Raw genomic sequence first — 26,782 nt, 5'->3', positions numbered from 1 at the left:
TTTACTTCAATGGCCATTTCTTTCCCTGAAGCAGATATAGGTAAAGTCTTTGATATGCCAGGATAGCATGTCACAGGGAAAGGAATGAAGACAAAATTAATGCAGTTTGACACCACTTTAACTGCCATGGCACAATGCTATGGAACCATAGGAGTTGTAGTTTTAGAAAGTCTTTAGCCTTCTCTGCCAAGCAGTGCTGGTGCTTTACCAATCTACAACTCTCATAATCTCATAGCATTGATCCATGTCAGTTAAAGTAGTGTCAAATTGCATTAATTTTATTGTATAGATGCAGCCAATAATGTGAAACATACAGTACTGAGGATATTTAGCCTTCTCCCAATGGTCTCATAGACATATTTTTACAACATCCAAAAATTTGTACAGAGAAGAAAAAATTGCATTGAAAATTAAATGTATATACAGTATTGAAACATTACCAGCTTCATTAACTGGATTCTTATACTCTATATTAAGAGGATGTCTTATCTTTCAATTGTCATCCATGCTGTCCATACTGTAGTTTACATACAGTGTAACAACTCCTCTTACACTGTGCTAATGCAACACAAAGGGAATGTAAAGGTCCATATGAATGCAAAGAACTACTATACTGAGACAGACCCTTGGTCCCAGAGGGCCCTTCCACACAGCCATATAATCCAGAATATCAAGGCACAAAATCCTACAATATCTGCTTTGAACTAGGTTATCTGAGTCCATACTGCCTTGTATTCTAGTTCAAAGCAGATAATGTGGGATTTTATTCCGCTGTTTGGAAGGGGCCTTAGTGTATTTGAGGGACAGGATTCAGCACCTTGGATATCTCCTGTAAAGCTTAGACTAAAGCCTGGAACAGACTCACCTCTGTATCACACTGGATCTCACACTCCCCTAGACGTCCACGTAGTATATACAAGTGTCCCTCCATATCCACAGATTTTGCATCCACAGATTCAACTGTTCATGGCTTGAACATATCTTTTTAAAAATGCAAAAAGTAAAGCTTGATTTTATCATTTTATATACAAGACACTATTGCACTGTACTATTGTATATAATGGGACTTGTACATCCATAGATTTTGGTGTCCATGGGGGTCCTGGAACAAAAGCAGATACCAAAGGCCCAGTGCAGTGAGTTCAAGAGTGATTATAGTTTTGTAGATCAAGTCCTTAGACCTTTATGAATTGAAACAACAGTTTAGATGTTCCTCATCTGAGGAATAGAAGTTTATTGTTGCAAGGGCCAGAGCACATGCAGATACAATTGCATTGTGACTGAGTTTTGTATAGTGTTTCTGGGTATGTCGAATGAAAGTGATTCCTTAAGATAATAGCCCTGCCAAAATAGAAGTTCTGGACTTTTAGTATCATGTGTTGAGTTTTGTGGTATTGTAATACATTATTACGCCTTGGGAACAGGGAAAGGAAAAACCTCTTGATACCATCATGAAGAGCTTATTTTTGCCATATTTGTGCTGGGCTATTATATATGGAATATTTCTTTAACATCTCAATGGGAATTCTCCATATGGAAACAGTTACTGCTTCCTTTTTTCACAAAAGGTAATGAGGAGTGATTTCAGAAGAACTGACACCTGGTTAAAACAATAGAGAATTCTGGTTTACATTATTTGATAACACAGTATATAAGAGTTGTCTTGGCACAGTCAACAAGGAAAACACAGAACACTTATCTTTGCCCCATTTTGAGACAGGAAAACAGTGAACACTTATCTTTGCCCCATTTTGTAAATGCAGTTCCCAAACTCAAGTACTGATAAAAAGAGCAGGATTTTGCTACATTTCATCTAGGAAATATTATCTAAGACAAATTTACATTTTATTCTTTTTTGTACTATTCAAAAACATTAAATTAGTACTAGATTTAAGTGAAGAAGATACTTTTCAGAGATTGCCTTATTCCATCCTTCCCCGTTTCCAGCTTGCATCTTTTAAGGCTACAATTCTCATCCGCTCTTTCCCATATGTCTAATGATCAGGAATGGGAAACTGTATTCCAAAACATCTGGAAGACACCAGGTCGGGGAAGGTGGCCCATCCTGTCTTTCAACCCTGCACATTATTCACACGCAAGTCTGCGTATTATAGAAAACATTACAAGTAAGTATGTGGATGCATACATTTTTGAATGAACAAATTTGCTGCATAATGAATATGAGTTTTAACAGAAATTAGTGTAATTTATAACCCAGTTATGTGCAGAAGTATAGTGAATGGGACTTATTCCCATGCATGATGCTCCGACATCATTATAATGTTTTTCACTTGTTTGCTGCCTTTACATCCTGCCTTTCCTCCATTCCACTCAAGTACAAGGTTCTCCCCTTCACACTGTTTTATTTTATAAGAGCCCAATGAGAGAGGTCAGGCTTAGACTGACTGGCGAAATTTCCCCCAGTGGAGTTTCTGGCTCAGTGGGGACTCGAAGCCAGATCTCCCAGTTTACAATTCAACAAAGCAGTACATGACATTGCTTTCAAACACCATTACAGTATTAAATCCAGATTTTCTTGTCTCTTTTGTCTTTGTCTTTAACTTAATTTAGATTTTTTTGGTAATAAACTGGCTTGAGATCAACAAAGCGGAAAAGCAGAAGTGTGTGTGTGTGTGCGTGTGTGTGTATGTGTGAGACAGAACATATAAATATCTTCAGACAGTTCCTTAAGCCATTTTTAAAATACAAAATAGAACAAATAGGCTACAAGGCCTATCTGAGTCCCCAAAATCAAACCAAGTCTCTAGAACTTAAAACTTTTATTTGAAAACATATTTTTGTCAAGAACTTTATATCGCTGTGAAACAGTGTTTTAACCCAGCAGTTTAATGTAAAAGCACCCTGTAGCCACCACAGTCTTTCACATGTAAACTAACAAATGTATTATAGGTTGCTGTGAGTTTTCTGGGCTGTATGGCCATGTTCCAGAAGCATTCTCTCTTGATGTTTCTCAGGCATCCTCAGAGGTTTTGAGGTCTGTTGGAAACTAGGCAAGTGGGGTTTATATATCTGTGGAAGGTCCAAGGTGGGAGAAAGAACTCTTGCCTGTTGGTGGGAATGTTGCAATTGGCCACCTTGATTAGCATTGAATAGCCTGGCTGCTTCCTGCCTGGGGGAAATCCTTTGTTGGGAAGTGTTAGTTGGCCCTGATTGTTTCCTGTCTCGAATTCCCATTTTCTGAGTGTTGTTCTTTATTTACTGTCCTGATTTTAGAGTTTTTCATGTATGATAACTTTCATGGGCTACAGCACACTCTACCAAATACACATAGTGTTATCTAGAAATTGAAGTACATATACAATGTAGTACACATGTCTTGTTCTGGGTCTATAGTCATGTGTATTGTAAAGAAAAATTAAATGCAGATTAATACTGATAGTGACAACTGTATTAACACTGGCCATTTTTGCCTACTGATACACTGCTTTGCTCACATTCCAGTTGAAGTTCTGTGTCATACAAGTTTCACTTGGCTTTCTTGCTTTCTTGCTTTCTTGCTTGCTTGCTTGCTTGCTTGCTTGCTTGCTTGCTTGCTTTCTTTCAAGTTTTCACCAACATGCCTTTTCCAAAATTTTGTATTTAAAACTATTTACCATGCTTGTCTCCTTTTGTACAGTAAGGTTTGTTGTAATGGCTTGTTAGTCATTTTTTACAATTGTAATTTGAATATTGGTAGTGGATTTGATAACTAATCTAGTAAATGGAAAAGTTGAATATACATTATTCTAATGCATATAGGTATGTGTATATCTACATAGATACAAATATGACAAAGGGCCTGTAAGTGTTTAAAAATAAGATATACATTAAACAAAGAAACAAAGCATGTGCTTACATTTCTCCCACTAAAATCCTGAAGGCTGAAAGTGTTTATCTTTGTTTTGTTCAAAGAATGTTGTATGCTCAAACACGGAAATCCATGGATCCCCCCCACAAAAGAGGAATGGATTTTGTAGATCTTTGAAAGGCTTGAAGTAGACAAATTATCTAACTTGATCTGAGGGAAGTTGTTGGACCAATTTTTAAAAGACTGGAGCTGTTTTTGATTTATACAAAGAACAAAGAAGGAAAGATTATGCTCAGAGCATTGGGATTGATATATCTGGAAAGTTTTTTTTGCTTTAGTCAGAAGAAAAGTAATTTAAGTCTGATATTAAAGAGATGTTTAAGAATATTATAGATTTAGACCTTCGGGTTGGAGGCTGGGAAGTCAACTTTTATGTATTATTTTTTGTGGCAGTAGTAATTTATTTCTTAGTGTTTAGTTATTTTTATTTTGAGTATTATATTATTCATTTTCTTTATGTAGCAGTATTGGTATACAGTATAGGGATTTAGCATGTATTCGTAGACTGCTTTTTCATTAAGTAAAACATTATGTAAGTTAAAAACCTTTGTCTCATTCAAGCCCTTCATGTATTAAATGTGAGGAAAATAAGGTATATTATAAGGGCACAGTGCACACTATAAAATCATAGGATCATAGAGTTGGAGGAAACCTCGTAGGCCATCCAGTCCAACACCCTGCCAAGGAGGAGGAAAATTGCATTCAAAGCACTCCTGACAGATGGCCATTCAGCCTCTGCTTAAAAGCCTCCAGAGAAGGAGCCTCCACCACACTCTGGGGCAGAGAGTTCCACTGCTGATCAGCTCTCAGTGAGGAAGTTTTTCCTAATGTTCAGGTGGAATCTCCTTTCCTGTAGTTTGAAGCCATTGTTTTGTGTCCTAGTCTCCAGGGCAGCAGAAAACAAGCCTGCTCCCTCCTCCCTATAAAACAGGCCTACTGGGTGATGGTATTTCATGAGCTTCTATATAACAAAAGAGCATTAAAGAATGCTTGAATTAATGGGAAAATTAACAGTTTAAAGGAAATTCTTGTCATGCGAGACATTAATTATTGCACGGCACTCCCTGCCACAGGAGACTGTAGATGTATTATAGAATCAGAAAGAAATTAAACATTTATGAGCCGGACTTTTAACTGCAGTTTCAATAACTACAGGATATAATTGAAGGCTATCAAGCCTCAGCGCTCCAAGCTCCAACAAGGTTACAAAAATAATTATTCTTTTACTAAAGCATTACATGTGTTGGGCCCCTCCTCCTCCTCCTCCTCCTTTCCTTTCTTACCAGAAGTAGTATTACTGGCAGTGATCATAGAAAGGAGTGACTTTTAAATACTATCTTTTCTTGAAAGCCCAGACTTTTATGGTCTTTGTGTGTCCAAACCACTCTTTCATGTAACATAATGTTTGTGGAACCTCAGAGACTGTCTCATTCATTAGCTTTGCCTCCTGTTACTTTAAAAAGAAGGGGAGGGGATGTGAGCCAGCCATCCTTTCTGATGCATCATCCCCTTGTTGTTTTGCAACATTCATATGCCACACTCAGCAAGACATGACGCAGGCTACGCTGACTATAACTGCTGCTTTTATGATGGGATCCGGAGGGAATATATGTAGCTGCATGTAACTGCATTCAAGGACGCAAGAGATGGGATTCCCAGCCTGTGTTGACGAAGGTGGCTTACTAACATGATTCATGTGGCCCTTTTTAATACAACTATGCTGTTCTGGAACTAGAAAGTTCCTCCTGGCAAACCCACCTCAGTAAGAAAGTAAGGAAGGCTGCATCACTGTCCCCATATTACAGGTAGGAGATACTGGCTACTGGTAGGAGAGCTCATCAATGGAAGCCTTTCATCCACACAGAAAAGAGCTAGCAGTGGTTCTCAACCTGTGGGTCCCCAGGTGTTTTGGCCTACAACTCCCAGAAATCCCAGCCAGTTTACCATCTGTTAGGATTTCTGGGAGTTGAAGGCCAAAACATCTGGGGACCCACAGGTTGAGATCCACTGAGCAACAGGAAAAGTCTTCCTATGATAGAAGCACAGATTACTAACAACATTAATTGTCATTTGTTAGTTTTCTTCTATTTACTTTTCTTTGTAGATGTTAACATTCATAAACATAATTTTAGCATGCTTCTTTGCAATGGGCAACTATTTGGAGTTACATACGTATTTTTTTTCAGATAGAACAGTATTTGGTACATAGGCATGCATTTGCCTTCTTCAGACCTTTTTTTTCTGTGCTTGAAATGCAGCTTTCTATGCAAAATGACACTTTTAAAAAACCAACATCATTTTCAACAGAAGATATGTCCCGAATAGAGCCACTGACCAGTATTTGCTATTCTATAATTGAATATTCTTTCCATTGTTCCTTTAATAGTTCTGCACTACTTTTTATCTAATCACAATTATTAATATAGTTCTTGAACACCATTTATTTTTACTAAAACTCAGAGAAAGAAAGACATTTAGGTAGAATATAGTACAAACATTTTATGGTGGGAAAGGAATACATTCCCCACTGCCAAATTTGTTGTTGTTCCTATATTCCTTTCCAATTTATGATGACCCTCAAACAGGATCTACACTCCTTTCTATGGCCTTTAGAGTATTTTGAGGGACAAGGACTGGGCCTTAGAATTTAAAAGATCCTTCCTTAATCTATAATCCCAGTGTTCCAAAAAGTGAGAATGACAGAAGATAAGCAATGATATGAAAAGTGGGGAAATAAAAAGCTTGAATGCCATCAATCAGTCAAATCAGCTGAGTGACAATGGATAAGATTATAGTTAAATAGAGTTATGAGCACTCAAAGAGTTCAGGGTTTGTGACCCTAAATTAATTTCTTGCATCATCCCAACATGAGTGTTGTTCCATGATCACCAAGTCTGGACCCCAAAGACAATTATAGGTTATAATTTTGTAATAAACACATGCTGAAAATAATATTTCTCAAGATTTGAAAAAAAAAACACAATTGGACAGACATATCCTGACTCTACATATGGATTGTACAATTTTGTGGAACTGCTTCAGCCCTTACCAAGGGAGAAAGGGACTAGAAATTCTTTCAGAATATAGTCACCTCTGTAGTGACATTTCAAAGAGTATTCCAGATATTTTATTTATTTATTTATTTAACTTACTTTATTTATATCCCACTTTTCTCCTCGAGGGGACCCAAGATAGCTAAGAGCCACACACTTTGATCAATTTAAAACAAGGCATACAAAATTTAAAAAAAAACAATTAAACAATACTGTGTGTGTTTGGTTAAAAATACAGTTAAAACACCCAATTATTTTAAATCACAAACCAAAAATAAGACCAGAGTTCAAGGCAGCTCCAGAACCTTCAAACCTTTCCTGAAGATGGACAAAATTCCTTTATTCACATTGTAGACCACAGATGAGACACTGAAAACATTCAAGGAGTGAGCATCCCTTGAAATTTCTTCCTGCAGATGTTCTCAGCTATAAGCACTTTAAAATGTCCCAGAAAAAAGGTGATTTTTTTAGGGAAAGCTAGCCAAAACAGGCATTTTTCAGTGGCCGCTTCCACTGTCTGGAACGCCTTATCATGGGGGACCTGGTCTGGCCTCCTCCATTTTGTCCTTCCAAGAGCAGGTAAAGACCTTTAAGGAATACTTTTAGTAATATGAACTACTTTGTGTCATATTATAGAAAGAAAAAAAATAAGAATCCAACAAATACATAAAATGAATACACATACCTACTCATCAACCAAGATGTAGGAATTTTCTGGAGAAAATGTAGGCAATTAGTGGTTAAATAACATCTTTGTTCACAACACACTCTCCCCCCCCCCCCCCCTTTAACTGCATGTCACTTGTATTTCAGCAATGTGGTGGAGTCTTCTCCTCTGGAGGTTTTAAAGCAGAGACTGGGTGGCCATCTGTTGAGGATGCTTTGATTGTGTGTCCCTGCATGGCAGAACGGGGCCAGACTGGATGGCCCTTGTAGCAGATTCCAACTCTATGATTCTAAGCTGTCTAGACTTACCACTATCACTGCCCACCCTTGCAGGACTCTTTATTACAATATATTGTAAGGCAAAAGGATCATGTAGCAATGTGTTGTTGAAGGCTTTCATGGCCAGAATCACTGGGTTGATGTGACTTTTCCGGGCAGTATGGCCATGTTCCAGAAGCATTCTCTCCTGATGTTTCACTCACATCTATGTTCATGAACAAAATCTGGCTACCAGGATTAAAAAAAACTGTAAAATCAGGACAGTAAATAAAAAACAACACTCTGAAAACAAAGGAATTCCAGACAAGAAAAAAATCAGGACCAGCTAACACCTCCCAACAAAGGATTCCCCCAGGCAGGAACCAGCCAGGCTTTGAAGCTGCAAGGCTTTTCAATGCTAATCAAGGTGATTGATTGTAACATTCACACATGTGGGTGAACCGTCATGATAGAATGCTTCTGGAACATGGCTATACAGCCTAGAAAACTCACAGCAACCCAAATCTTGTAGCACTTTATAGACTTAGCATGCCTCTATTTTGTAGAATGAATGCAGTTTGACACCACTTTAATAGTTAGGATTCAAGGCTATAGAATCATGGAAGATGCTTTGCAATTCGTCCTTTCTGCCAAAGAGTGCTGTGCCTCACCAAACTGCAAGTCCCATGATTTCTTAGCATTAAGCCATGGCAGTTCCAAGTGGGGTCAAAGTGCATTCATTCTAAAGTGCAGGTGCAGCCCAAGAGAACATAGCTGGAAGCATAAGATGACACTGAAGCTGTGCAGCTTAGACAACTCTACACACAGGGGCTACCAAATGCCAGTGAAGGAACATGAAAGGCACTGCAGACTAGCTCAACCAGAGAAGTTAGCCATAGCAGAGCACTTGATGAACCAACCTGGACACAGAATATTATTGGAGAACACAGAAATGCTGGACCATTCTAACAACCACCATGTCAGACTACACAGAGAAACCTTTGAAATCCACAAGCATGTGGAAAATTTCAACAGAAAGGAGGAAACCATGAAAATGAACAAAATGTGACTACTGGTATTAAAGAACTCTAAAATCAGGACAGTAAATAAAGATAAAATAGTGAAGAGTAGAGACATCACACTGGCAACGAAGCTCTGTATAGTTAAAACAATGCATTCCCAGTAGTAGCCAATGCATGCAAGAACTGGACCATAAGGAAGGCTGAGTGAAGGAAGAGAGACGCTTTTGAACTGTGGTGTTGGAGGAAAATTCTGAGTGTGCCTTGGACCACAAGAAGATCCAACCAGTCCATACTCCAGGAAATAATGCCTGGCTGCTCACTGGAGGGAAGGATATTAGAGGCAAAATACTTTGGCCACATAATGAGAAGTCTGGAAAGCTTGGAGAAGATCATGATGCAGGGGAAAATGGAAGGAAAAAGGAAGAGGGCCCGACTAAGGGCAAGATGGATGGATGGTATCCTTGAAGTGACTGGCTTGACCTTGAAGGAGCTGGGGGTGGTGACAGGGAGCTCTGGCATGGACTGGTCCATGAGGTCACGAAGAGTCGGAAGCCACTGAACAAATAAACAACAACAAAAATCAAATAAAGAACAACACTCAGAAAAACAGGAATTCCAGACAAGAAACAATCAGGGCCAGTTAACACCTCCCAACAAAGGATTCCCCCAGGCAGGAAAAAGCCACACCTTGAAGCTGCAAGGTTATTCAATGCTAATCAAGGTGGCCAATTGCAACAGTCACATTTGTCTCCAAAAGACAAGAGTTCTTTCTCCCACCCTGGACCTTCCACAGATGTATAAACCTCACTAGCCTAGTTTCCAATATACCTCACAACAAGGCCCTAGCTAGAATAAATGGGGGTGCGGGGGGGGGGGGGGTGAAACTTTTTTTTAGCAAATCATGAAGAGTAGTTCCATAAGGCAAAATAATTTAGAAATCAGGCTCCATCGATAAACTTAAGTGGACACTCATGGGAATTTGGTTAACCAGTTAAAATTCATGAGTAAACAAGGGATTGAACCCCTAACCCCCCCCCCCCCCACCTTGGCTACAGCCCTGCCTCACAACCTCTGAGGATGCCTGCCACAGATGTGGGCGAAACATCAGGAGAGCATTCTGGAACACGAAGCCCGGAATACCCACAGCACCCCATGCCCTTGTATGTGGTGGCGTCTTCCTTGAAGCCCTTCAGGCCACCCACCCGTTTCCCAAGGAAGTGCAGCCTGGCTTAGCCAAGGCCAAAGAGCGGGAAGGGCGAGGAAGGCAGTTCCCGGGCTCTCCTGGCTCAGCCCTCGCTCCCTCTCCCCGTCCCCTCCGGAGGGCAAAGTGAAAGTGAATGGATCGGGGGGGGGGGGGGCAGAGAAGATAGAGGGGGGCACGTGACAGCCCGGAAAACAGTCCAATCAGAAAGGGAATGAAAAAGGGGGGAGCTGAGATGTTCCAAACTTTTTGAAAAGGTTGCCATTGAGTGTGAAATTGCCACAGGGCTGGGCAAAGGCTCTCTCGGAGGCGCCTTCCTTTTGTCCCCCCAAGAAGGCGAGGAGGGGAGCGTGTGTGCGTGGCCGGAGTGTGTGCGAGTGCCGTCCCTCCCATCTCTCTCTCTCTCTCTCTCTCCCTCGCGGGAGCCCAGGGCGAAGGAGAGAGGGGCCGAGATTGAGAGGGAGGGAAACTCCCCCGAAAAGCCAAGGCACGGAGGGCAAGGGCCCCGCAGCCCCTCCTGCCCCGCCGCCGCCTCCTCTGCCCGGCGCGTCTTCACCTCGGCCTCCCTCCGCCCCGAACCCGGAGAGGGCAATGCCTGGACGGTAGTCCTTGGGGGTCTTTGCCCGCTGCCGCCTTCCTCCTCCTCCTCCTCCTCCTCCTGAGCGCCTCTTTCCTCTGCGATGCCGCAGCCACTGGATGGGATGGAGCCGGAGCCTTCCTGCGCCTGGGACACGGCTTAGGCGCAGAGGCGGCAGGGCAGGTAAGCCTTTCGCCCTCCCCAGGGATGCCTTCTCCTCAAATGCACCGCCCGCACTGTGGAGTTAGTTAACGCACTTCGACACCGCTTCAACCGCACTTCACGGCGTGAGGTGAAACTGAGTTGTCTTTCGCCTTCTCTGCCCCAAAGTGCGGGCGCTGAACCAAACTACAACTCCCAGGAGGCCGCAACATTGAGAGTTAAACTGGCCTCAAGCTGCATTAATTCTACACTAATTAAGAAGGGTTAAACCCTTGTGCCGGGAGGACTGCGGCGGTTCGAATCCGGGGAGAGCGCGGGATGAGCTCCCTCTGTCAACTCCAGCTCCCCATGCAGGGACATGAGAGAAGCCTCCCACAAGGATGGTAAAAGCATCAAAACATCCGGGCGTCTCCTGGGTAACGTCCTTGCAGACGGCCAATTCCCTCGCACCAGTCCAAAATGAGATAGACTGAAAGGAGGATTTGGAAGAGACAACATAGCGTTGGAAGAGATCGCAAAGGCCATCCATCCAAGTTGTAAGACCCAATGGAGTCCCCGGTGGCGCAATGGGTTAAGCCCTTGTGCCGGCAGGACTGCTGACCGATAGGTCGCCGGTTCCAATCGGGTTAGAGCGCGGATGAGCTCCCTCTGTCAGCTCCAGCTCCCCATGCGGAGACATGAGAGAAGCCTCCCACAAGGATGGTAAAACACCAAAACATCCGGGCGTCCCCTGGGTAGCGACCTTGCAGACGGCCAATAATCTCACACCAGAAGCGACTTGCAGTTTCTCAAGTCGCTCCTGACACTGGACAATTTCGTTGTTATTTGCCTATTGGAATTTTGTCCCCGTACATTCATGCTCTGTGTGTGATTTTGTTGGACGTTTAATTCCGATGCATGTACGCTATTCCTACTCATTTAAAAACCTTTAAGAATTATATATATATCCGCAGATGATCATATCTATATCTATCTATCTATCTATATATATATCTTTAGGTGATCATCTGTGAAATGTTATTCCTACTCATTTAAAAACCTTTGAGAATGATTAAGACTGTGAAGCTGAAGTTCTGCATAAAAGCAGGGGTTTTATCATCTGTTGTCTTGTTTTTAATTAAGAGTTTACAGCATGTCTAATATTTATGGGTTTTTTAAAAAACCTATTGATATTTAATGTAAGGGTTTACAGCATGTCTAATATTAATGGGGTTTTTTTAAAAAAAATAACCTATTAATATTTATTTATTTATTCAAATAGTCATCCCTTTGTAAGTGCCTGTTGCGTACAGTGCAAACTGTTGCGTACAGTTCCAGCTATTCGTGTTTCATTATGGTTTCTCACACAATACCATGGTCTAATATTTGAATAGTACATAAACTGTACTATTCAAATATTATGTACTATGTACTATACCAGGCATGGGGAATCTTGGGCCCTCCCTCCAGGTATTTTGGACTTCAACTCCCACCATTCCTCGCAGCCTCAGGCCCCTTCCTTTTCCCCCTCAGCCGTTTAAGGGGAAAAGGAAAGGGCCTGAGGCTGTGAGGAATGATGGGTGTTGAAGTCCAAAACACCTGGAGGGAGGGCCCAAGATTGCCCATGCCTGTACTATACTGTACTATATAATAGTTATGGTTTTAACTTGGTTTTAACATTTATATTTTATGTTTTGAGTGGGGAATAAAATAAATTCGTAAATAAAATAAATAAATGTTGCATTATTAAAGCATTTCTTGTTCACAGAGGCACACAACACTCCCTTTGAATCCTCTGACTGAAAGATTTGCGTATCTAAAGTTCTTTCTGCCCAGCTTTTCTCATGTATATCTTTTACTTGAAAGTATCATCTACTTCGTCTTCCAATAAGGCATCCTTCCAATCCCAGCCTTCTTTTTCTAAAGTTTTTAAAGTTTAAACGTTTCAAGACTCCAGAATAGGACGTCCTTTCATTTCACTGTTTCCCTGGCTCTCCCTTTTACTTACATCTCTCCTCATCTCACCTTCCAGCATGCCTTCTTTCACATTAACCTGTCCAGAGTTATAGGAATGCCCCAATTTTTGTCTATCCTGATATTTTAATTCCTCTCCCAAAGTAACCCCTCAAAAAAAAAAACCCACCTCAATGAAGATGTGCTTGTGTAAGTAATAATAATAATATTAAACTTTATTTATATACCACTCTATCTCCCCTAAGGGACTCGGGGCGGTTTCCAACAATATAGCAACCATTCAATGCGAAAAGAAAACCATACAAACAGTTTACATCAGGACAAGGCACATTAGACAGTATAAAACAACCTAACTGTAACTTAATAAACAAAATGATGACAAATAAAATAAAGACTAATAAGATAAAATAAGAATAAAAAAATAATCAAATAAAAAACTAGACGCTGAGACTTGCTGTCTGGTGGAGAATTATCTCAGGGCCAGCTTACTTTGAATTCAATAGAGATGTTTATTTGTTTTTCAGGTTTAAAGCTCCAGAGTGAAGAGACAGGAGCGAAAGAAAGCACCTGAAAAAGAACCACCAGGAAGACGGTTAAAAAAACCCTCTTTCCTTGAAAACCTGCAGGTGGGACGTGCAGGACTGGAGGTAGGAACAAGGAAGAGGGAATCATGATCAATACAGCAGGGAATGTCCCAGTTTTTCTTGCCAGGAACATTAAAACACACATCCACAGGACAACTGCTTAAAATATACACCCTCAAAATGGGGTCAGTTATGATTTTTGGATAATTAATATTTTTGGATTTTAATATTTATATTAGGGTGTTTTTAATGCTTTGTCTTAGTGTTTAAATGTTGCATATGCCTATGTTTAATTATTTTAATTTATAGTTATATGTTAGTGTTTAGTTATGATTTTTTAATTATATATATGTTGGCATTGAATTCTTGCCATTGATATTCTGTATTTATTTATTATTTATTTGGCATATTTCTATTCCGCCTTTCTCAACCCCTGGGGAGACTCAAGGCCGGCCTTGTAGACCATCTTGAGGGGTGAGAAAGGTGGAATTGAAATATACTAAAATAAATAAGTTGTGTTGGTTTGAGAGAAGTGACCGCTCTCAAGGATGAGCATTTTAAAATGTGGTGATGAGGTCTGAGTAACTGCTCTTGCTCAACCTGTGCCATGACAGTTTTTTTAAAATCTGGCCTCCGGCAAAAAGGGAACAAAAACATTTTAATTCCTTCCAGGGAGCATCCATTCTTTGTGGGAGGGGGGCTCAGAGTATATGTGGGAGAAGCACGTAGCTTAACTATTAACTTTTATTGTTAACTTAATAGAGTCTGAAACTTCTCTTATCTTTTTTCTTCTAAGGAGGTGATTGGATTTTTTTTGTGCTTTTGATAGTACTCATTCCAAAATGAGGGAAGGTTATTGTGGTTAGGCATGAGAAGCTTATATTAATGATCAGTAACATTCTTAATATGCCAACAAGATACTTCCTGTTTGCATAGTTCAAACAGCAGGGAGCTAACTTGCTTGCGATGGGGGGCACTGGGAAGGAACGTGGTATAAATTATGGTCTATTACAAGTCTGTTTGCTTTCCCTTTTAGATCCACTGTCCGAAAGCACTAAAAGAAGGTTTGGGAAACGTAAGTAAGATGCTACAACAAAAGATTAAAAATCAAGGCCATGTCTTGTGTCTACTTAAGTTTATCTCTGTAAACTTTCTCTATTTGTTTAGCTCATCCCCAGGGTGAGACTGTACATGTTACAAGAACAAATTGTCTATAATGCACTCAAGCAAAAATATATTAAAGTAAACCTCAAATATTCTAAACAAATAGCTCTTTAGAAATATGTGCTCAATAACTACAATAAAAATAATACACATTACCTAATTAATTTTATATGGAAATAAGTCTATTTTGACTTCTTAAGGGAAGCCACGTTATCTTAGCTGAGCAGACAGCACTGTCAGTTTCAGAACTATTGAAAGTACTACCATTATTTTATGTTGAATCAATAAAGATTTTCATGTTATATTTAATATTGACAAAATGATAGTATTTTGAATTATTGCATCTAATGGCAATTGTTTGTTTGGTTGCATGCTGCAATTCATTTAGGACATTTTGTGTAATGCCAAGTTTTCAACTTTGTTTGTGTTTCTAAATACATTACAACTGTACCCTCGGTTCGCTTCTGACACGATAAATAAATAAATGGCTATTTACAAGTTGAAATCCTATGCGTTGATAATTTGCTGGAGTCTACAGAGACTTGCATTTAAAAAACAGAATGTGTCTGCGTAATAATTTATGGTGAAAGTTTCATTGTGCTTGAGTGTGGCAAAGTATAATAAATGACAATGTTTATTCATTGCTGTACTGCAGATTACAGAAATGTAATCTGTTACATTTTGTTCAGCTACAGTTAAGTCTCATTCATTTTTTATTCTTTCACGTGGTTGTCTCCCAGCAGCAAGTGAACTCATATACTGAGCTAAAAGAATTTGGGCATGAAGCCAATGTAAGCACTGTAATATGACATGGATAATATTATATCTCTAGCCTTTATCATACAGTAGGCTTTAATAAGCTGACGTTGCATTTTTTCACACTGATTTGGAAGTTAGTTGGCTCAGGCACAGAAAGACTTAACTTGTGAATAAATACGCACCAGATCAGATTGTATGTGCTTTCAAATGACAAATGAATTAATTCTAGGTTGCCTGCTCAAGACAATTTTGCTATAGACAAGGAAAAGAAGGTTTAAATAGCATATGACAATGAGGAATTGTTAACGTGATTAATTAAAGTTTTCAAATACATGTGGTTTTCCAAATTGTTTATATATTTGAGTGATAATATTATTGAACAACTATCATTTTCAGGAAAGTCCAAAATGCATGAATGCTTGTATTTAAATAATATCCCTAACTTTCTGCATATTTGATTTTGAAAAGATCTCTTCTTCCTCAAAGACAATATAAGGAGTGGGAGAAAAACCCATAAAACAAACAATGGGATATATAGTATTCAAAGTCATAGCTGTGTTACTGTACCAGTATACGACCTTTGAGAGTAACAAAGAAAGAGTTTTTTTGTCTGCTGAAGTAGGCTGAGTCTATAACAGCTTATGCTACAAACTTCTTTCAGTTAGTTTCAAAGGTGCTGCAAGAGCTCTAACATATACAGTAGAGTCTCACTTATCCAACATAAACGGGCCGGCAGAATGTTGGATAAGTGAATACGTTGGATAACAAGGAGAGATTAATTAACATCAAATTAGGTTATGATTTTACAAATTAAGCACCAAAACATCATGTTATACAACAAATTTGACAGAAAAGGTAGTTTAATACTCAGTAATGCTGTGTAGTAATTACTGTATTTACAAATTTAGCACCAAAATATCATGATGTATTGAAAATGTTTGATTACAAAAATGCATTGGATAATCCAGAACGTTGGATAAGCGAGTGTTGGATAAGTGAGACTCTACTGTATATACTTAATCTAGAAATGTGGAGAAAACCAGGAAGCGACCTTTATTTGCGATGTTAAAGCAATATAGTTTCATGACTGTTATCTAAAAATTATGTACCAGTTCCCAAGTTGCACTTAAATTGAATATTATAAGCAAGACGTAGACTAGGTACAGTATTTTTCTTCTATGAAGATCAACATGATCCATGGGTTTTAAAAGTGTTTCTGAATACACATAATCATATTTAATATATGACCTGATAGTACTGCCATTAAGTGTATAAATATGCATTAACTGATAGCTTATTAACCACATTGAAATTATAATGCTATACTGAAAGTATCCATTAATAACTGGTGAATAAGAAATGGTTTAATAAAGTAAGAATCATATCTTCATGCGGGACTTCAGCTTGACACTGTCTTTATCGTAACAACAAAGGGTAAAAATTCTCAATTTTTTTTATAAATGAACACAAATAGTATTTTAAAGATTATCTATACCGAAACAATATATATGAGAATTAAATTTCAATAAAATCATATGCAGTGCATGAAATAACTTGGACTGGTGCAAAACCATGTAATTACTTAGGCAAACAACAACAAAATCATACATACAGAGAAATGTAATTGGGTCTTGTATATCCAAAGTATTCATTTCAGTTCCTGGTGCTATAGATTAAGAGGTGCAATCCATCTAATTTTGACGGGGCTTCTGCATAAACTCCTTTGAAATAAATGGAGTTTGTGGTTGGTAGACTTCTCCCTAAGTGATTCCATCTGATATAAATATAAATATCTGATAACTGTTAGTGTAAGCACTTTAAGTCAACAACATTTATTTTCTTGGCACTGGAGGGTTTAAATAGCATGTCAATTGCTTTATATCCTTTTCACTACTTAAAGTAAACTGTGTGGGAAATAGCTATCATTGATCTTTGGCTTTAAAAGTTGAGCAGTGATTAGCACTCTATATTTCCCTTCTTCATTTCAGGCAGACAACTCAGGAGCCCCCCCACCCCAAATGGCACCCATTTCTTTTTGTTTTGAATTTTAGGCAAACTTTTGCTTCTCAAATAATTCAATATATGAATGAGCATCTCCTCTGCTATTTCTATGTGACATGCCTAGTCACGTATTACATGGAAAAAAGGAAAGACAGTTATGTTAGCCATAGGAAACTAAAGTTAATGTTAGTGTAATACCCTGATTAAAACAAGTGAAAGGGGGGAAAGTATACAGGCTTTCAGGACCTCCAGATCTCTTCATAGGGCAGGTTGCTACTGAAAATGTGTTTGTGTGTGTGTGTGGGGGGGGGGGGGGGGTTAAAGTCGTAGCTCTATTGCCTTCAGTATATCTTGAGACACAACACATTCTTGTATGTCGTGGCTTATTATTTGAAGCCATTCACTCCACATATCCTTTCCCCAAGGAAGTGAACCATCATTTTGCCAAGGCCTTCAAAATATCTTCAGACAGAACATGTTCCCGTATATTGTGGCTTATTTCTTGAGGGAATTAACCAACTATGCTTCCAAATAAGTGTGCCAATGAGCACTGCTCCAACAACTTTCCTTTGTTGTACATCTTCTTAGGGGGTTAATTCAATGTTTGTAATAAAATTTAAATTTCAGGCTCCACACTTGACTTTTAAGTTGTACATAGGACTCTTAGTTTGTTTGAAGAGGCACAACCAACTACAGTTGAAACTCATACAGATTTCAAAAGCAATTTGCTATAGATCAGGTGCCCCATTAAGAGCATTTTAAGATAATTTTTTTTTGCACAGGCAAAATCTGAACTCTTTTAGCATTCTATTTTGCCCATTAAAGCATTCTCAATGAAATCTGCATGGAGCACTCACCTGCCAATCATGGGCTAATCTAGCCTCAAAAGAAGGCACATGTAAACAAAACATCAAAATCTGTGAAACGTGTTAATTTAAATTTAATAATTATGCAATCATATATTTACAGCCTGTATATATTACATAGATTGGCTAATTAGTTAGAATCACTATTTAGCAACTGAGAGAGAATACTTGAGTAACAGTCTTGTTGTCAATTGGAAATGATTAGAAATTACAGAATTAAAAATAATACTCTTGCCTTTCAGTAAACTGTTTGAGAAAAATATACCTAGGCCCCTTCCACACAGCAGAATAAAATTTCACATTTTCTGCTTTGAACTGGAATATTTGGCCGTGTGGACAAGCCAGTTCAAAGCAGATACTGTGGGATACTGCCTTGATATTCTGGGATATAGGGCTGTGTGGAAGGGCCCCTAGACTTCAATTGAAATTTTGATCCATAAGTGGATCATTAGTTAATTGGTGTTACTTGTTGTCCAAACGTTGGGCCTAAACTTTGGTTAGTATCAACTTTCTTCATTTCATTTGAAGCAATGGATGTTGAAAGATTAATTTGTTTTCTTTTAATGTATTTGCCAGTACATTAAAGTTCTGCTATGATCTTTATATCCACATTTCAGAGGCAAACAAGGATAAAAGGAAGATTTCAACCCCCACCCACAGGTTCATCCCAGCCTTTGATTGACTTTTGTTTTAGACCAAGGTTTATGTTTCATTAATCATATCTTCTGTAATCCTTTTAAAAGCCGTTCAAAGTTTTATCCCCCCCTTAAAAGTTAGTCAATTTTAATCGCACCTGAACGATGGCTTCTGTATATTTAGAAGCTCCCAGTCTTGTCTAGCTTACCAGATGTAGGCGTGTTATAAGTGGCTTCCTGATAATACTGTTTGTGATTAAAGGTTCCTAAACAGCCATGTTAGCAACCCTCTTATTATCAGGCTGTTTGATGTAAAGGGAGTTTATGGACTGCTCTGTAAATGCAAGTCTAGCTGTGCAAAATGTGTCTGCTCCATTCATTTTTGGAAAACATCATTGATTCCTGATCACTACTACCCCTGCCACTTTTAGTTAACACAATTCATTACTTTTGATTTGTACATATTCTATAGTAAATGTGAAAACAAGTGACATAAGTAATTGCTCAGTAGTTGTGAAGTGTATAATGGAAATGGCTTCAGATATTTAGGAACAGTTTATTTGGTTTATTTGTTGAAAAAGTGTTGCCATGTAATTTTGCTGAAAGGTAACCCAACTTAGTTTACTCCCAGGTCAGTGTAGAGGGGGGGTTCCTTAGTTAGGGTATATCAATATCAATATTTATATCACAGATGTTGCGAATGTGCTTTTAAGAGTCAGTATCTTGGAGAAGGGATCTTTTGTATGTAGTGTATTTTTATAATCTCAAAAACAGATTTAGAAAATTCTATGGTGATGATGGTGATGATGTTTTTCCCACTTTATCTCCCTAAAAATGACCCAAAGTGGCTAACAATAAAAGCAAAACAACATATAATTTAAAACCTAAAAAAATACACAAACATTAAAATAGCAGACTCAAACACAGAAATATTAAAAAATACATAGTGAAAAGCAAGAAAAACATTCAACAAATTTATTAAAATATATTAAACACTTTTTAATTCATCAGTTTACCCAATGGAAAGAAAGCATATTTAACATTGTTTTTACTGTGAAAGTGGGAGGAACAAAACCAAATGAATATTTGAGTATTTAAAATGCAACATCCTATGCTCATTTGTTCGTTTACCAAGATGCTTTTTTGATCATTTGTTCTGAGACTTTTAAGACTTTTAACAGATCTATCCTGTGGAGTCTTAAACGTTCATAATAAAGAGCTTCCACTTAGTTTAACTTTTGCATATATGGGGGAAATGTAATATAATATAGGATTCATCCAGAATTTGTTGAGTTGTCATATTGAAAAGGAGGAAAGGCATAGAATGCCAGAGGAACTTCTTACTTGCACAGTATCTTGGTCAAATGAATACTGGGATTTTTCCTCTAGCCAACAACAACTGTATAACTAATTTTATATTTATGAAGAAAAGACTAGTAAATTTATGTATATGTAATGGGATTTTTCTGCTAAGACTGTCTGTCAGAATTGTCAATACTATGATTTTTATTATAATCAAGATTAAACCATCATCTTGTGTGCTAATAAACGCTGCTTATTTTATGCCTTTTGACTCTGGGGTTTCAAACAATGATAGTGCACCAGAGAGAATCATAATTAGTGTCAGAGCTCCTGAATCTCATGGGGAAATTAGCTTTTAATGTCTTCCTAACTGGAAATCAGATTTCTGGATTCTAGTTGAAATATGTGGTGCGAGATAATGGTTACTTTAGTTTCACTTTCTGCTAGCCTCCATTCCTCCAGCTGGGGTTTAATGAAAGGTAGGAAGAATTGACTTTCCAAGTGGCCAAAGAGCCAAATTCAATGTTGTACATTTTATGCAGATTTCATAAATCTATGACCACTTAAAATCTGTGCTATATCTAACATGTTGGATTTATCCTCAGTGAATAGTAATGTTTTAATAGAATAACAGGAGTTTTACCATTTGTGTAGTTTGTTTCCAAAAGGTAATAAAAACTGAGTTATAGGTAGCACTAGCAGCACATTACATTGTTGGCTTTGAGTAGAATACTATGCACAGATAAAAACTATTGGGAGGTATCTAATCACTTCAATATGGGGCTTGGAAAATTGCATTTTTGTTAGAAATAAAAATATTTTAAGATTTAATAGTAATTGAGTAGTTTTGAACATGATATATATAGTCAAACATTTTTGGTTTAGAAAATAATCACACACACACATATATGAGAAAGATTATGAATTAGTTTAGGTAAATTGTACTTTCCCATGTGTACTGGTCAAATGCACATGGAAAGCAACCAGCTTTGTTTGTGGAACTTCAGCTGGGTTAGGAACTGAATATTTGAAATGGTTTTGCTGCTGTAGTTCTCATGACAGAATTCCAAGTTCTCCCTTTGGCTCAGTAAATATAGCTTTTCATATTAGATTATATGCACTAATCTGCACAGATAGTCAGTACTGTGGTTTTGATAAATACTGATCACTTGTTTGGAAAATTTGGGATTAGTTTTGCCCTCAATAAATTATGATCGGCACTGAAATCTATTGGGTGGTCCTATGTAGGCGGAATATTATGTGTCATAGTATGTGAGTATGCTGCTGTTTGAAAAGTTATCTGAATGAGGAGCATGGGTGGGCACAGTGAAAATGGTTCGTTAAAATAACAATTTACCACATTGAATTAGTATTGCAGACATAAATGACAACGCATTTTTCTTTTTCTAAGCCACTGATCTACATGTAACCAAATAAATAAAACTCCAAGACTATGTAGTAAAGAGAAACATTTAACAGTGATATAATCACCTTTTTAAAAATCTGATATACAGTGGAACCTCTACATAAGAGCATCTCAACTTAAGAGCATTTTGAGTTGAGAGCTGTCACTTGGCCCAGGTTTTGCTTTGAGATTTTTTGTGTGTCAGGAGCGACTTGAGAAACTGCAAGTCACTTCTGGTGTAAAAGAATTGGCCATCTGCAAGGACGTTGCCCAGGGGACGCCCGGATGTTTTGATGTTTTTACCATGGCGTGGTAACGCGTGGCCGGGCACAGCTAGTAGTGTATAAAAAGAGAGAAGGAGCGAGGAAGAGCAACTGTGGTGTAGTGCTTTGAGTGTTGAACTCAGACATGCAAACCCACTGGTTGAGCCTGGGCTATGCTCTCTCAGTTTCAGAGGAAGGCAGAGGCAAATGAATTCAATTTAGGATTACCAACTTGAAGGGACACAATAATAAAAGACAGAGAAAGACTGTGCATATTTTTTAATTTGTGATATAAGTAGTAGTATTAACGCCCTTTTTAAATGATTAACATAACCAACAAAGTATATCACATAATGCCTTTCTTCACATTAATTCTAGCTCCCCATTTGCAATAAAACCAATTTAAAAGTGGCAATATGCCCAATCTTCTGTTTATAATTATTATTGATCAGGATCCAACGCACTACATGACTACTTCCTAGGCACACCCATGAAGTGGTTTGGCCTGTATTTTTTGTATAGCAATACTATTCTCATGCCTATGTACACTGGTGGATTGGGTCTAAAAAAATATTGCTTTCCAGAAGACAAAGGGAGCCCACCTACAAAAGATCTGAGCCTTTATAATGTATTTGTCGGCCTCACATAATCCAAATCAGAATGATTTTTTCAGTTATGTATTTAATAGCTTGTGTACCCAGCATTGCCCAGTTAGGTATTTTGTAATGCTATTTATTAGAAATACTCATTGTTTGGTTTTGGATATTATGAATGGCCCTATTAGAAAATGCATAATCATATAATGCAGTGGTTTTCAACCTGTGGGCCCCCAGATGTTTTAGCCTTCAACTCCCAGAAATCCTAACAGCTGGTAAACTGGCTGGGAATTGTAGGCCAAAAAACCTGCGGACCCATAGGTTGAGAACCACTGATATAATGGGACCATATATAAAATCATACAGCTGATGGAGTCCAACTTCCATCATCCCAAGACTTGGTCAGGCTGCAACTCTCATCAGGTTCTGATCTAGACACCTATAACTTCCATTAGCTCCCAGATCTGGTGGGGCACAATTCCCACCAGTCCTAAATCTGTGCGGTGTTGAACCCCCATTAGCCCTTGATTGGGGGAGGGGAGTTCAGGGATGGGTTCTAACTGCCCAATGGGTCAGCCTATTTGGGGTGTATCTCCCATCATCCCAGGTTAGGTAGTGAAGGATAAGGATGTTGGGAGTTGTATGCTGGCAAGTAGGATGAGCTGTCTGATCTGGAGGAGCCTATATAACATATGTGTCGGCTTCACCTAACCCAAATCAGAATTATTTTTTTAAATGAAGTATTCTCAAAAATGATTTTAAAATAGTAATACAATGTAAATTTTAGTTGCCTACAGTAATGGACGTTCGACTATATTTTCAAGCTACTGTGAGGTTATTAACATTTTTAACATATTGTCTAATGATTGGGGGCCCCTTGCCAGGCAGACATTCTCGCTGGTCCGCCACCTCATATGTACACCTCATATGCATGCCCACACACATAGACGTACACCCTAAAACTTTTTTTTCAGAATGAGAGGATTTTCCTAACCAGTTGTGGTATGGAAATATTTCCCCCTAGCAGGGAAGAATTAAAAAAAGAAAAAGAAATCCTACTGGGCACGCTCAATTTCTAAAGCCGCTCTGTGGATACCAGCCAGCAATGTGTTTTCCCCTCTTAAGACAGCAATAAGAAAAAAAATGTTAAAACCTGGAGTGAATTTAAGTCTAATTTTTTGAATCTACAGATATGTATTTTAAAATCTGTTTTAACTTGGGTGGAAGTTGAGTTCACATTCCCACTTGCTCTGTGTGTGTGTGTGTGTGTGTGTGTGTATAAAATATTGTAAAGGTTAGCCGATTTCATATCAATAACTGAGCTTTCACAAATTAAATCCAGGTAATAGCTTTCTGCCCTGCTTTGTCATTCAAGATGGAAGGAAACAATATGTGCTGTTTGGAGTTAGAAGTTGCCCTTCCAACTTCTGTGTTTCTTCAAATGCCCTTGAGTTATTTGTTGATTTGTGTTTGTTTTTTGAAGGAATGGCACAAAATATGTGGCTGCTGTTCTATGTAAGAACAGCTTTTACAAAATAGTAATATAGATCTTAATATTTTTTCATATTCTAGCCTTAAATGTGGACGTACACCTTGACTTTTTACATTAACAAAGTGAGAGTTCTAGTGTCTCCCTTTTTTTCTGTTCTGGAATTTAACTTTGTTGGATGCATTTTTTTAGAAGGAGGGTGAAAAGACTATGCCAAAGCCATTTAAAAAAGTTTGACTTGCCCCCCAACAGCAGGCCTATTGCATGAATGTTGGAAAAAGCACTGGTATCCCTCCCCAACAGTTCGCTTTTTATGATTATCCAAAAATTGAATTTTCCTGAATAATCCTCACCACGACTTATACAGGTGGTATACCATTTTTTTGAGGTTTTAATGATAAATTTTAGCATATATTAAAGTTTTCTTTTTTTTAAAAAATTCATGTATGTATGTAGTTCAAAATTATATTTTCTTCTGGAAAGTGAAAGATTAATAGAGGCTTCTTGTTATTGTAGTTGTTGTGTGCCTTTATTGTTGTGTTGTCATCATTGTTGTGTGTCATTTCTGACCAATTGCAAGAAAACCTATCACTGGGTTTTCTTGGCAGAATTTGTTCAGAGTGTGTTTCCTTTTAACTTCCTCTGAGGGTGAGAGAGTATGATTAGAGGTTACAAATGAGAAAACTATGGGCATTCCTTATTGAATTACTGTCTCTACTGATAAATGCCTTGCACCATTATCCTGAGCAGTTCCTAAAGAGTAATGGAATGACAATGAGCAAAATATGGCTTTACTGTAAACAAGGCTAAGATTTTTTTTAATGATTTGGAAGTCTACATATAGGCATATAAATCTAGAGTACCCTGCTTGAAATAAGAACACAAAGCATCTTCTTTAAAGGGATATACAGTAAATATTTGGGAATGGATGTTGGAACAGAGAAATTACCCTGTATGGTATTAAAGAGATGGGGAGAGAGAATGTTAAATGTATCATTATTCCACTACTATCTTAGTACCCGGTGATGCCCAGGTTACCGTAGGGATTTTGTGGTGTCATTTATTAGTACCTATGTACTTATGACATCTGACATCACTTCACTTTATACTAACATACCACTGGATGAAGCCAGAACAGTACTAAAAGAATTACTAGACACACGTGAATCCACAATACTACCTACCCATTTTCTAATTGATCGTTTGGATATAGTTTTGGATTATAATTACTTTAGATTTGGTTCTCAGTTCTACTTACAAACATTTGGCGTCGCAATGGGGAGCGCGTTAGCCCCCTCCCTGGCAAATCTCTATATCACTAATTTGGAACAAATGTGGATCTTGAATAGTACTAAGAACGAATTACTACATGATATAATTTATTATGGGAGATATATAGACGACATTTTTTTAGTTTGTAATACAGAGAATACAGCCATACAACTTAACACGTGGCTAAATACTATACACAATAACATAAAATTTACCAGTACCTACAGCCATACCAGTGTCAATTTTTTGGATGTCACAGTTTACAAAAAGGATAATAAACTGTTGGTTAAGAACTATAGAAAGCCTACAGACAAAAATTCCATTTTGCATTACTCCAGCTTCCACCACCACAAGTTAAAACCCAACTTACCTTTTGCACAATTAATGAGATTAAAACGTAATACCAGCACACCTGAGGACTTCGCAGCAGAGGTATCTCTTTTCAAAGACCAGTTTAAGGAGAGAGGTTATCCTACAGGAATTATAAACACTGCCATTAGGAAAGTAGAAGCCATAGATAGAAGAAATTTACTAAAAGACCAAGTAAAGAAACACAATGACCGTATCATCTGGCCCTTAACTTTGACTCAGTTCACTCCAAAAGTTCACAGTATAATCAAGAAACATTGGCATCTTATTAGAGATATCCCTGGATGCAAATACTTACCTATGATAGCTAATAAACGCTCAAGAAATCTTAAGGATATGCTAATAAGCTCTGATTTAACAACATCTACCATTAAGAAATCTAACCTTAGAGGCCACTCAAACTGTGGACATTGTCAATGTTGCACACAGTCTCTCAGAACCAAACAATTTTTACATCCTACTCTAAATATCCATATACAACTACGAAGTTTTACTACATGTATCACTGACCAGGTCATTTATGTAATACAGTGTCCCTGTGAACTTCTATATGTAGGCATGACCTCCAGATCATTAAAAATTAGTATACTTGAACACCGCTCACGCATCAAAAATAAATCATCAGAGTCCACCCTCTACTCTCATTTTTAAGAGAAAGCCCACTCATATACAAGTTTTAGATTCTGTGCCTTAGAAAAGATCACCATAAAACCTCATGGTGATGTAAAAAGGGTTCTACTCCAGAGAGAAGCATTCTGGATTTCCAAATTACAAACTATGCATCCAAATGGTCTGAATGATAAATTAGATCTTACTTGTTACCTGTGAATTAGCTTTTCAATTAGCTCACAATCCTTAAAAGGGAGTAGCCCTTATCAGTTAATTTGCTCGCTCTTGGAAAATGAGAGAGTTGCTATCCTGAGCTGGAATTACAGCAGAGCCACTGCCTATACAAGTGAAAGTAAGTTTGTCTTGCAAATATCCTTAAAATTTATTTCATGCTACTGGGTGCTGGTAACAGCAAATCTATTATGTTGTCTCCTTATAATACAGTTTGTAAAAATCTTCAGAAGACTATACAAGAAGCAACTAAACCTGAAGAAGGGACACCCATCCTGAAACAAGGACATAGAATACCCCGGGAACCCTTGTTGTTTTTGTTTTTGCTTTCTTTGAATGCACATTCTGTAGACTCTTTCTTGCTTGGGACTTTGATAATTTGTTTAAAGGGTAAAACCCTCATTCATAAAGATCATCAGTTGTGATACTTTATCAACCAAGCTTCAAGACTTATATCAGCATGAAACAACACTGAAT

The 26,782-nt window shown here is 38.1% G+C and overlaps 1 protein-coding gene across 1 annotated transcript in view; it reads left to right on the top strand.

Annotated features, from left to right (window-relative positions):
• Positions 1-10,404: 10,404 nt before the first annotated feature.
• prdm1 (PR/SET domain 1) overlaps positions 10,405-26,782 on the top strand; it is a 107,386-nt gene continuing 91,008 nt past the window's right edge. The window contains exons 1-3 of the mRNA XM_008120719.3: positions 10,405-10,828; positions 13,285-13,407; positions 14,381-14,419. The gene's annotated coding sequence lies outside the window, so the exon portion shown is untranslated. The remainder of the gene's footprint in view (positions 10,829-13,284; positions 13,408-14,380; positions 14,420-26,782) is intronic.

Source organism: Anolis carolinensis, chromosome 1 (assembly GCF_035594765.1).
Source record: "Anolis carolinensis isolate JA03-04 chromosome 1, rAnoCar3.1.pri, whole genome shotgun sequence".
Classification (NCBI taxonomy): domain Eukaryota; kingdom Metazoa; phylum Chordata; class Lepidosauria; order Squamata; family Dactyloidae; genus Anolis; species Anolis carolinensis.
Note: the sequence above shows the minus strand (reverse complement) of the source record. Positions and strands in the feature narration are given on the sequence as shown.